The sequence below is a fragment of the Vespula pensylvanica genome, chromosome 2, assembly GCF_014466175.1.
Source record: "Vespula pensylvanica isolate Volc-1 chromosome 2, ASM1446617v1, whole genome shotgun sequence".
NCBI lineage: Eukaryota > Metazoa > Arthropoda > Insecta > Hymenoptera > Vespidae > Vespula > Vespula pensylvanica.
This window is the reverse complement of record NC_057686.1, coordinates 16047969-16066459: the sequence shown is the minus strand read 5'-3', so window position 1 is coordinate 16066459 and position 18491 is coordinate 16047969. Positions and strand designations below refer to the sequence as shown.

The 18491-nt window shown below is 29.5% G+C and overlaps 1 protein-coding gene across 1 annotated transcript in view; it reads left to right on the top strand.

Annotated features, from left to right (window-relative positions):
• The window catches only part of LOC122637530 (transcriptional regulator ATRX-like), a 36584-nt gene that overhangs the window by 1268 nt on the left and 16825 nt on the right, over nt 1-18491 (top strand). The gene's annotated exons all lie outside the window — the stretch shown is intronic.

The following is an 18491-nucleotide window of genomic DNA, read 5'->3' as shown; positions in this document are numbered from 1 at the left end:
GTTTGAGAGTTTGTGAAGTTGCATGACTTTGTTGAGGGTAACTCGCATGCATACATGCATATACACATACATACATATATACATACATACTTTGTATACACACTGCAAAGTAATCTAACTTACCGATCGATGATTTTATTGGCGATTAGAAAAACGATAGATGAAAGAAAGTGATAAAGATTATTTTCTCTCTAATAAATATATGGTACTAACGATAAGTATAGCTGTGTCAGTAAGTAACAGAAAGTACGAGTTAGCAGTCGGATAAACTCGTTGCAAGTTTGCGATAATAGGTCATATTGCGGTTAGAACGAGTAATTGATACAGGATCCGTACTCTTGTTGGTCAGGGACGCAATTAGAACCGTTATGGTGATCGTTCTCCTTTGACAAATCATTAATTTATACATACATACATACATATATACGTTTTTCTTCGTGTACATATTTTTTATTCTTTTTTAAACTTTTTTTTTTTTTTTTTTCTTTCTGTTATTCGTAAGACAATGGAATCTCAACGAAGTAAAAATGCAGAAACTTTTATTCATTGGCCAAATATATTTTTTTCACGATAAATGTATTCTTAGAAATACGATTAACATTACGATATGGATTATAATTGATAGAATTCTAATCCTACGAATTAGATATTATATATTCATATTTAAGCTCGAAAAACAAAGATCTACAGATACATTTGAAGGTTAGTTTTGTATTTTTGTCCGAAGCCATTTCCGTTTCGAAGTACGGAATACTTATATAGATGGATGTAGGTATGTAGGTATATAGATTATGTACTTTATATATATACGTATACGATGTATGTACCTTATATATATATATATATATATATATATATATCACGTATTATGTAATGCAATATGGATAGTCTCGATTAAATCGTTCTTCCATTCTCATTGATATCGTTTTTCCGATCTAATTTCTTAACCTCTATTCGACAATCTACTATTATATATGTATTATATATATACACATTTTATCTTCTAGAAATTGAATTGAAATCTATTGGAAATATCGTAGATATATATATATATATATATATATATATATATATATGTACACACACACACACACACACACACACACACACACACACACACACACACACACACAGAGAGAGAGAGAGAGAGAGAGAGAGAGAGAGAGAGAGAGAGAGAGAGAGAGAGAGAGAATGGATCGATTATTAGTGTTAATCATCGAAATATATATAATCGAATAAAATGACAGGTTTATTTTATTTCTTTATTTATCTTTTTTTTTTTTAATTTTTTTACTTTTCTTTCTTTCATATAAAATTATTAATATTAATTAATTAAGAATAATTATTTTGTATATATATATATATGTGTGTATATGCGTGTGTGTATATAATAATGATAAATTCGAAACAATTATAATTCGAAACTTGAACGATCGATTATGTCTGTATGTATAATCAATAGACATCGGAAAAGAGACATTAGATTAACAATGGACGTCACCTGTACTTATGGTACGACAGCGATTAGATGATACATCGGTCGTTCATTAAAAGATGCACATATTTACAGCTTCGTTATAACATCACGAAAGTTATTCGATAACATTCGACATAGGTATTAGAAATATTTTCTTGTTAAGAATGTTCAACTTCTCATATAATATCAATAAATGAAAAATGATACTCTCGAGGAAATCTTCGATAATTTTGTTCTAATCTAACCTAAGAATGTCGAAGTATTTATCATTTCGTTAAAAAGTAAAATTATATTATACATATCGAAGATGATCGATCTGAATAGGATATATGAAATATAAAAGTAAAAAAAGAACAAAAAAAAAGAAAGAAAAAAAGAACGAAAGGTGACAGAAGGAAATTATAGGTTAGGCAAAGAAAAAAGAAATATTTTGATAATTTAATCGAATCAATCGATATTAACACGTGTCTATAACGAATTTTGTTCCTCTCTTTTTCTTTTCACGCTTATTTTAAAGATGTATAGGAAGGAGTAAAGGTGCTACGGTAGATTGCACACGGCGATTGTTTCGTTATTACGTCGCCACTCTTCTTCTTCTTCTTCTTCTTCTTCTTCTTCTTCTCCTTCTTCTTCTTCTTCTTCTTAGCGAGCGCGCGCTTTCGTTCAAAAGGCCGCGACCTTCGACTTCGTACGTTTGTAGTGTGTATATATATATATATATATGTATGTATATGTACATATACGTACGTATTATGCGAGTATCTCCTCGCCACGAATCTTTACGACTGCGAAAAGAAGAAATATGAGAGAAGAGTAAAAAAGTTGAAGAAAGGAGAGGAGGAAAGAAGAGAAGAGAAGAAAAGAGATGAGATGAGAGGAGAGGAGAGGAGAGGAGAGGAGAGGAGAGGAGAGGAGAGGAGAGGAGAGGAGAGGAGAGGAGAGAAGAGGTGAGTGAAAGAGGAAAAGAAGAAGAAGAAGAGAAGGATCGGTGCGAGACAAAAAAATATGTCTGTGAATTTTACTGTCGAGTTTCGTGATTCGTTGCAAGGGCGATGAGAATTCTTCGGCTCGATGCAACTTCAACTATGCTTGCGTGTACCTGACGTTTTAATCTTCGCTATAACGACGTCGTCTACCTGTTTGCTTGCTTGCTTGCTTGCTTGCTTGCTTGTCTACCTACCCATTGGCTCTTGTATTTTGTGTATGTGCGTGTGTGCGTAAATAGAGAGAGAGAGAGAGAGAGAGAGAGAGAGAGAGAGAGAGAGAGAGAGAGAGAGAGAGAGAGAGAGAGAGAGAGAGGGAGAGTAAAAAAGGAAAATGCGAGCAGGTTGTTATACTCGAGTATGTTAATATAATTTATGATATATGATATATGTATATGCATATCTATATATAAGTATCATTTGAATATTTATATATTTTCGTAATAGATATATCATATATATTATAAATATAGTATAATGTAACGTATCAATGATCTATTCTATAGACGAATTTATATATTTCTCTCTATCATCGATCTATGTTGATCTCAATTAAATGATCTCAATTAAATGTTGGAATATTATTATAGAAAAAAATATATATACATATGTATATATAAATTATAATGTAGTAGAAGTTATATATTCGTCGTTATATAAATATATAATTTACATATTTAAATAGGTACATATTGAATAATTTATATTTCAATTTCGGTAGAGAGAGAGAGAGAGAGAGAGAGAGAGAGAGAGAGAGAGAGAGAGAGAGAGAGAGAGAGAGAGAGAGAGAGAGAGAGAGAACAAAAATATTTATTTCTCTCTCTCTCTCTCTCTCTCTCTCTCTCTTTCTTTTTTTAAGACGCATTATGTACCAAGATAAATGCTGTTCTTCGTGCATGCAAATTCCTGGAACAGTGGAATATACATTAGATAATTAACAAGAGGAAGAGAAGATGTTAGAACGATGAGAAATATTTGAAATTATTATTAGCATCGTATGTCTATAGATACGCTCTTTTTTTTTCTTTTTTTTTCTCTTTTTTTTTTCCTTTGCCTGATTTAAAAGAGAAAAATTATGACATTTGAAATGAAATGAAATGAAAAATTTGTTAAATTATAGAGAGTAAATTTCCGGTAACTTCGTTCGAGTAGTTTCACGTTAACCTTTCTCGTGTAAATCAGTAGCTAATATCGAAAAAAATATCGAAGGATGGGCCCCCATAATAAGACGAGGCAGATGATCCCAAGTAAGCTCTTCTCTCTTCCGCGTTTCTCTTTCGACACATAAATATCCACACTATGGACGGTCGAAATCATCTCTCTGAAAAGTTATACTCTTTCGTTTATCTCGTTCTTTCTTTCCTCCTTCCTTCCTTTTTCCTCTTTTTCTCTTTCTTACCTTTCTTACTTTCCTCTTTTGTCATTGTCGAGTTTTATAAAATACATCTTTGCAAATGACTTCGTATCTTTCTCTCTCACTCTCTTTCACTCTCTTTCTCTCTCACTCTCTTTCTTTTTGAACGAAAGAACGTTCCCTTAAAAGCGTGTCGCAACGTACGAACAAACGTGCTGTCTAAATCACTTTCACCTTCTAGAATTGAAGCACACGCGTGTTTACGCAACTTTTATGAATTTTATAGGACTGACAATAAGGGACACATCAATAAGATTACGCGGGAAAATTGGAAATTTTTTTCAAACCAAAAACTAAATCCTTAATATTTCCCATTCGAAAGATGGATCGATAAATCGAAGGATCTATGTATACATCGATAATAAGTTACTCAGGAAAATTTGAAATTTTTAATAAGAATAAAAATAGATTCATGATCTTTTTAAATCGAACGAACGATCGATAGATCGAAGTATGTATGAAAAAAAAAATCGATATATTTTTGTTAATAAAATCATCAAATTATTTTCTATAAATATATTTATTTAATCTAATCGATCGGATCATCAATTTAGAAATCACCGCTTTAACTCGCTTTAATTACACTCGGAAGGAAGGCAAGCTTAAATTTTAATCAAATGTTATTCCTTTTTTACGTTCATATCGAAGAAAGATTATCGTGTAAAAAATAAGTTTATTATCGCATTAATATTTCGGAAGTGTATGTACTATCTATGTGTGTACACATACATAACATATTTAATATATTTTGAAAGAGAAAAAAGAAACTTACAGTCTTGTACATACTAATTTGTAATCAGCTTTAAACAACTATTTTATTCCAGGATTGCATATTAAATATTTTTAATCGTCGTTCAAAGTTGATGGATCAGAACGACGTTATAAAATTTCTAATCATCGTCTAGGAACGATGCTTTAGAATCGCATGTGAAATATTTCTAATCATCGTTTAAGATATTAATCATCGTTAAAATACGTTAGAATAATGTTTTAGAATTGCATATGAAATATTTCTAATCATCCTCCAAGGTCGATGTAATATAACGATGTTTTAGGATTGCATATGAAATATTTCTAATCATCGTCGAAGGCCGATGCGTTATAGCTATGTTTTAAAATCGCATAGAAGATATTTCTAATCATTATCGAAGTCTATCCCATTTGTCATTTTGCGGATTTCATTTAATTCGTGGAAAATCTACAAATAGATTTAATTCATGGAAAAATCTATTAGTAATAATTCGAAGAACAGAAAATAGAAAGAATAATATTCTTTGAAAAATTCCTGATGAATTTTGTTTACAGAAAATTTATAATGTCTCTCTCTCTCTCTCTCTCTCTCTCTCTCTCTCTCTCTCTCTCTCTCTCTCTCTCTCTTCCTCTTTCTTTGAATTGGTTAACACTGGAGATAGGATTCACAGGACGATTGAGATTTCATCTTTTCGCAATTCGAAGAGCCTTGGACGTAGGATGAAAGTGTAGGAGGTATCTCTGGTTTCTAACGGAAAATAGAAAGAGAAAGAGAGCAGTAGAGAGAGAAAGAGAGATAGATAGATAGATAGATAGAGAGAGAGAGAGAGAGAGAGAGAGAGAGAGAGAGAGAATGAGAGAGAGAGAGAGAATATCTGCTTCGTGTTTTCACGTACGTTACATTCACATTACGTACGCACAAACTCACACATTTTTATAAATGTTTCCTGTACGTAAAACCAACACTCATCGCACGCAACGCGATACATAACGCAAATATTTTTAGAGATATCTCCTATACATAAAATTCCTATCGCGCATACGATAGAACGAAGAGAGAGGAAGGGTAGGGGGAGGATCAGTCAAAAGTTTCTAAATGATTTTAAAAATCAATTACTTTTTTTTTCTTTTCTTTCTTTTTTTTTCGAGATCTTTTAAAATCATTCTTTTTTTTCAGTTCGTAAAAAAATTCTTACGCTTGTAGTTTCATAATCTCAACCAAAAAAAAAAAAAAAAAAAAAAAAAAAAGAAATAATCGGCCTATAAAAAGTCTCGAAAAGTAGTATGTATTTATTAGATTTTTGACTTTTGGCTCATCCTTCATGCACATACACGTACACATTCATTTAAAAATATTTTTCATACCTGAAACACCTATCAAATATATCTGTGCATAAGCACATAATCTTAAAAAATGATAAATCATCTGTCGCATGTGTGTGTGTGTATATATATATATATGTATATATATATGTATATACATATATATGCATAGATATGTATACGCACATATTGTATGTATGTAGAATAAGAGAAAGAAAGATACTTGGTACGAACGTCCTGGCAGGACGGTCGCGTTCTCGTAGTATAGACAAGCCTGTAAAACCGGCGAAGGCCTTTAGAAAGTGCGGCTTCGGGGCTCCTGCCAGGTCGTTGAGTCTGATACCACCAAAGGCATGCCATACCGTCGTGATCGAGAACGTGTGCGTGAACGTGAGCTTACTTGCTTACTTATTTACTTATTTATACTACTCATATACATATTACACATATTACTTATATAGAGACATATTACGTATACGTGTAGATACATACGTAATTGTGTAGGATAGATATTTGCTCGCGATTGGATACTTCGTAGTACTCTCAACACTTTAAAAGTGTTACGTACATTCAACAGAGTTATGTCATTTTTATGTGACCGATAATAGGAGGTATGTACATGTACGTACGTATGTGGGTGTATGTGGCAATGTGAACTTGCAAACATATTTATGTATATATATATATATATATATATATATATATATATATATAAACGTGTGTGATAAGAGATATGTGCGTGGTAATTTTTTTTTTTTTTTTTGTTGTACATGTAAACTCATAAAGTATAATATAACTAAACAATTTCGTGTAAATTTTATTCTAACAAAAACAAATAAATATTAGAATTATATTGAATAAGTATGTATTCTTTTTTTTATTTATAATAATGGAGGACGAATGGAGAAAGTTATTTTTGTAAGACGTTTGTTCGACATTTTTTAGTAATTGTTGTAGAGTTGGTAAATTGACATAATTTTTAATATGACATGTAATAGCTTTACATTAGAATATTTATGAAGATAACGAAAGGGAAAGAGAGAGAGAGAGAAAGGAGGGAGAGAATGTAACATTACAAGCGATAGTAGACATTAAGATAATTAAGGAGAATTATCTTAGATACTATGGCGCCGCCGTGCATCCCTACTATACTATAAATAAATGTGAGATTGTTTCTTTGTGTAAGTATGTGTGTATGAGACTGTAACTATGTATATTTTCGCATGTATATGTTCGGAAGCACGCGGTGTGCCTTCGTTCGTCGTTTCTTCGAGTATATTTGCATGCTTGCCTTCGAGTATTCCATGCGCTGGAATTTCTCGACCTTAGGCCGATTCCCTAGCTTAGGATTCTTAAACGGGAACATACTGGATCGTTTCAATCCCATCTACTAACTATTCCTTCATATCTATCTACTTATTTATTTATTTATTTATTTATTTATTTATTTTGATTTTTGGATTATATAGCATATTTTTAATATATTAAATATATAGAAATTTAATAAATATGTATAGAAATATTCCAATATAATTTTTATTATCCAACATACAAGATAATGTTCTAATATAGATTATTTCAAATTTAATATAGTATGTTTTATATATATATATATATAGTAAAATAATATTTATTCAGTACAAATATTTTAGAAAAATTATATATAACTATATAAAGTAATATAAAAATTATGTATTAAATATTTATTCGATCTTTATTCTATATATATATAATATATAAGTAAGGATCAATTTATAATAAAAAAAAAAAGGAAGAAAAAAGAAAAGAAAGAAACGAACGGAAAATTTAACAAAGAAAATATTTCCTATTATTTCTCGTCTATATTTTTCCTAATTCTTACATTTTACGAGATCTCACTTAAGTCAAGCAGTTTTTCTCTGTGGAACGCGAGTCTCTCTCTCTTTTTCTCTCTCTCTTTCTTTCTCTCTCGTATATGTAAGTAAGTACATATCGAAGAAATTATTCGACCACGTGGTAGGTATGTATTCTAGCCACAGATCGCCAACTATGCTTCCGCAAATTTTCTTCACCGTTCACCTCGCCTTGCTAACGTTCTCTTAGCACTTCGATATATTATATTTTATTATAGTATTCTCTAGTTTGGTTCTGCAGAATTTGTTCTCGAGTCAAAAGGAAAAAAGTTACGCATAAAAATTTCTCTAAAAGAAAAAAAGAAAAAAGGGGAAAAGGAAGAGCACGAAGAAAGAAGAAGTAGAAAATTATTCTGATAAAATATTTATATTGTATACTCGTAAAATGTATTATATACGAGTAATTAAAAAAAAAAAAAAAAAAAAAAAAAGAAAAAGAAAAAAGGAACGTCAAAAAGAATATATTATTTATTTATAAAAATATTGATGCGCGCATACGCACAATTATCAGTTGAATATTAATGTTAATAAAAATAAATATAAAAGTAGCTTTAAATTTCATGAGATTATCGATACTGATCATTAGAAAACTGGCTTTAGATCGTAATGCATTTAGATGTATTAAAAATGCATCGTTTAGGTGAAATGCAACTGAAACGTACGTGAAAAGGTCAGCTTATTTTCTCGTCAAAATCTACGTTTACCTAGACAGGTAGATAGACGTACACGCTTACACACCGATACACGTATATATACAAATAAATAAGTAATGAAACAAGTAACCGTTGGATACCACGTAATCCTTCTACGTAAGGGAAAAATAATGCGTGGGACGATCAAGAAAGATCTATAGAGGATGTACATAAGAAGGTTCGTCGACTTAATAATTTCTTCATAAAACGACATCATCTTCATTTCTTCCTGTAATATTCTCGGCAATGTAGCTCCCGTAATAATGACACCCCTTAATGACTCGATGAAGATCCAAAGGCAAATGCGTGTAATTGAAAAATTACACCATCATCTCTTTGCTAAACTCCCTTTCATTTTTATTACCACCTCTTGGATATCTACTATTATAATTTATATTAGACTACTTTCAGTACTTCCATGATTTTCTAGAATTAAACTTAGATATTTATAAATATGGATATTTTATATATATATATATATTATTTACGTTTTATAAATATGAAATATTAGTATATTGTAAATGTTAAGTATCGATATATTACAAATATTAAATATCAATATGTTATATACATTTAAAATATTAACATCTATTAAATATAAAATCTATGAATATATATCATCTATGAATATAAAATTTTAGTTTAAGAAATATTTATTTTTTTAATAAAAGTGTGTAAATCAATTTTTTTTTTTTTTTTTTTTTTTTTTTTTTATAACATCATACATATATAAAAGTACATACATACGCAATATACATATGGATGAAATTGTTTAGAAAGATATCGTTTGTTGAACAAGATCTAAATATTGATAGATAATAACAATATTTCTTCTCGGCAAATAACGTGCTTTCGATTTAGTAAGAGATGTACTAGTACGTCACTTGGCATTGAACGTAAGAAACGTAAGTGGCGATAAAATGTTGTGTAAGGTTCTCGACATTTCAAATTCTGTAGTTATGATCTCGCGTTTTACTACGTAAAGTAGTAAATCATTAAACAATTCTAAAACATTCGACTAGATAGGTTTAGTTCCTTCGTTGTAAAACGTAGAAATATTATCTAGTCTTGTTGGAAGTCCACTTCGAAAGAAGAACTTCGTGACGTAAGACTATTAATTTACTCCGGGTTTAATCGTTGTAATGGAGAACTTTCATGAGACTTTGAGTTATATCTGTTTACGCCTGACCGTAATAAGAGGTACTGTGCTTTTAATCTTCTTTTTGTAATATTTTTATTCTCTTATTTTTTATATTTTTATTGGAATTTATATAAATGTTACAATAATACTAATAATAACAATATTTCTATACGTAATATAATGATATAGCATTTTGTTTTTGTTTTTTTTAATTGTGGAAATAATGATAACAGTAATATTTTTATATAATAATACAATTTGATAATCGTAATTTTTTTTTTTTCCAATACTAATTGTGTTTTATTTATGCAGTTATTTATTTATTCAGTAATCTTAAACAATGTTACTAATTTTGTTCTAAATATATATTTGATGGTTAATATTGTTATATATTATTAATATTAACTATTCTATTTGATTTATCAATGCAGTGTATTAGTCCCAATGAAAATTTTAGGGAAAATTTGATGGAAAATGAAAAATAATGAATAAACGAGAGTACGAACGTGATGAAAATGCTCGTTGACGTCGTTCATCGTCAGAGTGATTCGTAGTGTCTCGACCTTCCCGTCAAGCAAATAGAATTTTTAACGGGGCTTGATGGTGTGCAATTGAAAACGATCCACGGGAGAGCGATCGACGATAAGCAATTTTCATCTACGTTCACATCCCACGAAAGTAGCACGAATAAAACATATTAAAAGCGTTACGTATTAATTTGTCAAGTGTCATAGAGCTGTAAATGATTTTCTACATCTCATTATTATTATTATTATTATTATTATTATTATCATCATCATCATTATTATTTTCAAAATTACTTATCATTTTCAAAGAAACTGTCGTTGTAATAACTGGAACAGAAAATTTAATAGAACAACTTAATTTTTTTTCGAACATTCATTTTTTTTTTTTTTTTTTTTTTTTTTTAAGATATTATATGAAAGATTATTCCTAGGTGATTTTAAAAATTAATTTCTCAATCTTTCGTGACTTTTTAGACTTCTAGTTTGACTTTTAATTTAACAAACTAAGATTGTAGTTTTATACTCTAACAAGAAAAAAAAGAAGGCAAAGAAATTTTTAATTTATAAAAAAGAGGATAATTGATTTTTAAAATCATCCAAAGACTTTCGATTCATTCTATATAAATTATTAGAATTGAAAGTAAATACCTTTTGTCTAAAATTGAAATAATTTGTCGATTCGAATCGGACGATTTCGATATTCGAGAAATAGCGATAAAAGTTAAATGTATGTATATCGGGTTCGAATCCGAAAAGAGAGGAAGAAGAAAAAGGAGAAGGAGGAAGAGGCTACGCCATCTTCTTCGCGAATTTTTATCGGATATCTGAGCGAACAGGTTTTGGGACTCGGTAAGGTGAAGTTCGTGAAAACTTGCTCTCAACATACCATACGATTTACAACTTACAGATTGCCAACTATTAAACGAAAGAGATAATATTTTCGAAAAAAAAAAAGAAGGAAAGAAGAGAAAAGAAAGAAAAAAAATGATAATCTCGTCATCTTCGTTTCCTCTCTTTTCATTAAAATAAAATTATCGACTCCCCGTCGGTAAGTAATGTAAAGGAAATATTATTTTGAAGGAAGAGAAATAATAAAATCGAAAGAAAAAGAAAGAAAGAAAGAAAGAAAGAAAGAAAATTTAATCATCGTTCCGATTATTTCGGTTCTTTTTTATTAAAATGAAATTACGAGAAACTCGGTCGATAAGGAAGTGACACTGAAAGGATAAGAAAGAATAGAAAAAAAAAATAATAATAATAATAATAATAATAATAATAAAGAAAACGAATAATAGAATAATAAATCAAAGTGTAGATTTTAATATTAGACAAATATTAGAATAGTACTAGTAGCAGCAGCAGCAGCAGCAGCAATCTCTTCATTTCTTCCGTATCAGGATAAGAAAGAATACACACACGTGCGAGATGTGCTTCTTCTCTTCTTTTGTAAGCAAGAGAGAACGCAAGCTTAAAGAAAATAGATTTTTCTTTTTTTATTGTGCACCATGAAACGAACAACGGGGTAGAGTCTTCTATTATCTCTTTCGGATCTCACGTGTCCCGCCCGTCTCAGGTTTTGTTGGTCGTGTTGTCATGCATGTGAGCTCGATATCTTTTCCTGTAAATACATATACATACGTATGTGCATTTATGATTTAACAGAGGCATCAAATCGTACAATAAAAACCCGTCCCATGTCCTTTCAAGCATATAGAGAGAGGTCCGATTGGATGAGGAAGTCTACCATTTACGTGTTTATGTATTATATAAGCACGTTGATTGGTGACCTTGATTTGTAAAATATATGTATGTATGTATGTATATATGTGTATATATATATATGTAATAATTAATATATTTATAAACATCATTAATATTATATTATTATTTTTTGTTGCTTAAAATACAATGTTATTAAATAATAGAAATTCGTATATATTACATTTTACATATATATATATATATATATATATATATTCTCTCCTATATATGTATATATATATAATATTTTTCTAAACCACGTCTTATTATCATTATCAACGTTATCCTTTCGTGAAAATACGCACAAATGTAATATTCCTCTTTAGTCTCGTATTTTTAAATAATTGTAATAATTTATATAACAATTTTTATACTTATCTACATCATTTTAAAAATGTCGGTCAGCAGAAAAAAAAAATACATTGCTGATATTTTATCTAATGTAGCATTTTCTGCTTTTTTTTTTTTTTTTTAAAATAACGCACGAAGTTACGTTTTAGAACGTAACACCTGACACACATACTGTTTCAAAAGTTTCGCTTTGCTTCACATTAATTTTTCTTTTTGTGGTTGTGTTCTGCACAATACATACAAACGTGCAAATATCGTAAAATATAAGGAGTAAGGAGCGTTATCGCATTGAGTTTATTCAGAAACTCAGATTTCCACGGGCATACATGTGATCACGTGTAAGTATTTGTTGTCTTGTAGATCATTCTCTTGGTGCTTAGTTTAGTCACGTGGCTTTTTCTTTGTTCCTATTCATGAAACATCTACGTTAGATATCGATTAATATGTGATATTTGCACATGTAAACGTATCAATATTATTTTTTATTTCCTTTTAGATTTCTGCATTAAAAAAAAAAAAAAATAAATAAATAAATAAAAAAATAAAGAAATAAATCTTAGAATAATGAAATTCATATAAAAATTGAATCCTATCGATAGAAATAAAACAATTAATGTATATAATGAATTACTTGCTAGATCATATTGTATTATTTATTATTAATCGTTTATTATCATCTTAATATGTATTTATAAAAATTGATATTTATAATATAACAATATGAATTGTCTTGAGATACAAGAAAAATATTTATGTCAATGGATAAATCAGGCTACAGTTGGAATATAATACAATGCATAATTAATATGTGTGATAAATTGTTTAATCATATTGCATATTTATTATTAATAATTTGTCGAAAGAAGAAAGAAAGAGTCATCTTCGAACAAAATAAATAAATATTAATGTACTCGTTAAATCCCATGAAGATTAACATATATGTATGTGTATGTGTGTGTGTATGCGCGTAATGTAACAAAAGTATGTCAGTGGATCAAATGGATTCACCATTATCCATTTTGTTATCAGAAGTATCGTAAGTAAATCGAACGTACGAATCTCTTTATTGCACACGTTATATTCAGAACGATAAGGATACTCTTTCTAGATCGTGCGAAGTTTCTCGGAGAAAGTTAAAATTCCAAAGAATGTTAACTCTTTAAGAAGAAGTTGAAATAAATGGCTCACGATTACTTAATAAAAAAAAAAAAAAAAAAAAAAAAAAAAAAAAAAATGAAAATAAAAAGAAAAAAGATAATAGAAAGAAAAATGAGAAAAGGAAAGAAACTTAAGAACTCGAGTCAAGATTCCAAAGAATGATTAGCTCTTGTTGTTAAAGGGAAGTTAAAAAAAAAAAAAAGAAGAAGAAGGAGATGTAACAAGACGTGAATCGTAATTATTTAATTAAAAAAGAAAAGAAGAAGAAGAAGAAAAAGTTAAAAAGAGAAGAAAAGAAAAATAGAGAGAAAAAAAAACGAACATACATAGAACGAAGAAACTTTAGGAACTCGCGTAGAAAATCATTTCCGGAGCAATGGAGCTAGGCAGCACGTAACCAGTTTAAAGCTCATAGCAATGGCGAGCCAGCAACATCAATATAGACTTCAACTTAAGTCACCTTTTTACAAATGCCACGCCTCGCATTTCTGCATAATCACGGCTGTTGTCATTCTCCTTCCTTCGATGCATTCTATCTGCACCCCTCGACCCTCCTACACTTAACTTCTAACTCAACCTCTCTTTTTCCTTTTTTACTTTTCTAATCCATATATATATATATATATATGCTCATACATACATATACACAGGGTAGACCAAATGTTCTAAGGTGATGTTAAAAATCAATTACTCTTTTACAAGATCTCTTTCAAGGTGAAATATTTTGTAAAACATAAATTAAAAATTACGAAGGTAAACATTTTTTTTTTCTTTTTTTTTTTTTTTTTTTTTTACAATTGTGAAAATAAAAAAGAAAAGTTATCGATTGTTAAAAATCACGTAGGATTTTTTTTTTATCTATCTAATACGTACGTATGTATTATACATATGTACGTATTTATAAGTTACAGTATTATATAAGCTTTTTCCCCTTTCCGACTTCTTTATTCAGACTGTATAATAAACTCTCTCTCCTATTTCTAGGATAAACGACTAACACGAGATTATAACAATAATCAACAACGATATATGTAACTAATCATAAAACGAACAAGAAAACGTATGTTTTGGTACGATTGGCTCGAACATTTCCTTCGAGAGGTTAAGAACCTTTTCCTTTCCTTTCCTTTTCTTCTGGTATAGTTGAAGTAAAGATCGAGTTATGGCCTTTTAAGTTAACCAAGGTCAATCGTAGTGTAACGTAGAAAGTGTAAGATACATATATAATATATATATGTATGTATATATCTATGTATGTATGTATCGTTCGAAAGTTGTGTATTCTTTTAGTGATTACTATGGTCGTGTTTAACGAGATAATTAAAATTTGTGATACATAGAACAGATCGAAAGTATCCCTATAATGATTTTAATAATCGATAATTACTCTTTTTCGAGATATATTTAAATGATCTAGTAGATTAACTAATTTTATACAAATCTAATTTGTAATTTTTATAATCTATAATCCGACGGAAAAGGGAAACGAATTCTTTCTTAAAAAGTCTCGAAAATGTTACATTGAATTTATAAAACTATCTATAGAAAATACTTTGGAATTATTGATCTATTCTGTATATATTATATTTGTCTATGTATGTATATGTTTATATATGTAGTATTACTAATATTTTTATAGGGATAGCATGACTGTTTACTCGTGACGATAAATAAGAAGAAAGATGAAACATAACTTTTGATTCATAACCATTGATCATTCTTATTATTGTCTAGATCTATTAATTGAACTTATACGATCTGATCTGTATTACTTGATACTTATTTAATGAGGATATGTGTCATCGCTAGAAATCAAATTGAACTTGTAACTTATTTATTATTTTATTTGACTTTTATAATGAAGGTTATCTTTTACAGAGAAGAAAAGAATAATAAAAAAAAAAAAATATATATATATATAAAGAAAATTGAGTTAATAATCATGAACTAGTTTCGAAATAGATAAATCGAGAAATCGATCGATCTTTTGGATCTATGCCAAATACTTTGTGAATCGAGGACGTCGAGGAAATCTTTTCTGGAGATCGGGATAGACGTTTCGAGTTAGTTGGAATACCAAGTGACTTTCGATGATCTTCACGTTGATGACCTTGACCAATGAACGTGGCGAATGGATGCATTCACTTTTCGAATATGTATCTTTTTGCATGATCGACTCGATATTTGTTTCGTTCGTGTTCTTTTTCTTTTCTATATATACATATTTTTTTTTTTCTTTCTTTCTTTTAACCAATAAAATATTACACTCGTTTATCTCCTTTGATTTATTCATCTTTATATATGTAGAAGTCATTGACATATATTGAATCTACAGAACTATCTATCAGAGGCGTTACACATTTTTCTGTGATTATCATTAAAATAAATCAATTATTCATTATAAATTATCGATGCGAATGACTAAGTGAAAGATACACTATTTACATACACATATATATATAGAAATAAAAATTATACACCGACTACTAGATATTAAATTGAATTTATTATATAATATAAATTTATATCGTCGTTTGGAGCCACTCTAAGACAGAGAATGGCACATTAGGCCCTTATCCTTTCCCGATGACCGTCTCCATCGATATTATCTGTACATATAACTACGTATATATCAAACATAAAAAAAAAAAAAACAAAAAAGAGAGAGAGAGAAAATTTGATAAAAAAGCATAATGATCGTATAAAAGATACTTAAAAGCAAATGTGTATATACATATATGTATATATCTATGCATATATAAGAAAATGAAAAACGTGCGATGGACGTCGCGAAAAATCAACGAACGTGATCCGTTCATGGTCGATGATACGACATTATCCATAAATAAAATGTCGCTGACATGTTGCATGGACATTCGAGGAGAAAACGTAAGAACAAAAGGTCGAATCCGTGCTCGAAAAATTAAAAGGCATCGTGCGTGGAATATCGAATCGCGAATACGTTGGACGCGTGCGCATTACTTTTTTTTGTCAACGAAAATTTTAGTTTATTTCTTTTTTCTTTTTTTGAATGACAGAATAAGAGAGAGAGAGAGAGAGAGAGAGAGAGAGAGAGAGAGAGAGAGAGAGAGAGATGCAATTCGACAAAAATATTCATCGCGAATCGTGACTGTTGTTTAGAATCCATCGAGCATGACGATTGGCCTATAACATCTCGACCAATGTAATCGATAAGGGACTCTTATCGATTGTTCGAATTTTTTATCAATCTTTTTTCTCTTCTTCTCTGTCTTTTTTTTTTTTTTTCTTCTTTTTCATTTTCGTTTCTGTGTTCGTTGATTATTTCTTTTACTTTCTTTCTTTCTTTTTTTCCTTTTTTTTTCGTCAAAAATTTCGTAGGGTTCGTCTTTCGTAAGATTTCTACTCGTCCTTGAATAACGTCCTTGTTATAACGTGGAGTCTTCTAAATAGCACCTAAATACCAGCTCGCTCGAGTGTGAAAAAAATGTCTATCTCTGACTCTCTGTGGGAGCGCCGGTGTAACCATCGCTCGAGTTTCTTCTCGTAATTCACGCGACGATGCGCTAGGCTAAACAGGATTTCCATCGAGATCTGGAAGCATGTTATGTTGCACAGATAAAGTGAGAGAGAAAGAGAGAGAGAGGGACAGATATTCATGTGCCAAGATTGGGTGTACTGGGTGTCACGTTTTTAGTCGAATAATTTTTTATTTAAAAAAGAAAAAAAAAACAATTTATTAATGATATAAATTTTACAGATTTTAGAAATTTTTCGTTAAGAAATATTTCGTAAAAAAAAAAAAAGAAAAAGAAAGAAAGAAAGAAAGAAAGAAAGAAAGGAACTTAATTAGTCGTTTCATTTAATATATGGAGAGACAGCGTGCAGTGTGTTGCATAGCGAGAAAGAAAAAAATAAATGTTCAGAGATTGCATGTACTCGATGTCACGTTTTTATCAAGAGAGAGAATGATTTTATTCGAAATCGTTTATAATATAGATTTTCTTTTTTAAAACTCTTGTAAAAGAAAAAAGAAAAGAATAATTTTTATATGTTACATTTCTTGTGATTAGTAATAATTTTAATAGATCATGTTGCGATGCGATCAAGAAAGTGTCCATCAACTTTCATCGAAACGTTGGAATTTTTAAAGAAAGAGAGAAAATGAGATATTGCATGTACTCGGTGTCAAATTTTTATCAACGATTTCATTCAACATTATTAATGATAATAATGAAGCTTTTGTACTATAAAAGTGTTCTCTTCTTTTTGAAGAAATATTTGTAATAAAAATTAAATGATTTATTTTATTTAATATATATATATTATATTACGTGTAATATAATAATATAATTATGTTCGAATTAATAATAATTTAGAACACCATGTATATGATGAAGAAAGTGTCATTGCCTTTCATGAACGAAACGTTCGACTTTTCCAGTTTACCTTGTTCATGATTTTCGATAATTATCTTGGTGAAATCTTAAATCGAGATCTCGTTCTCGTTCTTCTCTGCTTCTAGATAAATCCTCTCGATCTAACTTGTAAACTAAATGGAATTAAATTGAAGGTGATCTAGAGAGACACGATGAAAGATCATATCACTAAAAGTTAACAATGAGTCAATCTTTGAAAAAAAAAAAAAAAGGAAGAAAGGAAGAAAGAAAGAAAGAAAGAAAGAAAAAAACATTTAGAATACAACAATTACCTAAGGAGACATTACGGATTGCAATAATCATTGTAAATGACATTGAGGTTTCTTACGTATACGGATGGAATACTTGTTAAGGTATAAAAAGGGTTGTAAAAATAGAACCTTTTCGTCGATGACTCGATTATCTTTTGAAATACGAATGAAAGACATAATTCTCAGCTTAGTATAGTAACCACTTGAGATAGTATGACTCATTGTCAATGTCGTCGTTGTCGTATATGCACCGATTATGTCAAGGTATTTGAAACGAACTCACGGTAAATCCTTCAACGTAATCCATCGATTATGTTGTGTGCTTGTAACAAGACATAAGAGGGAAGATTATA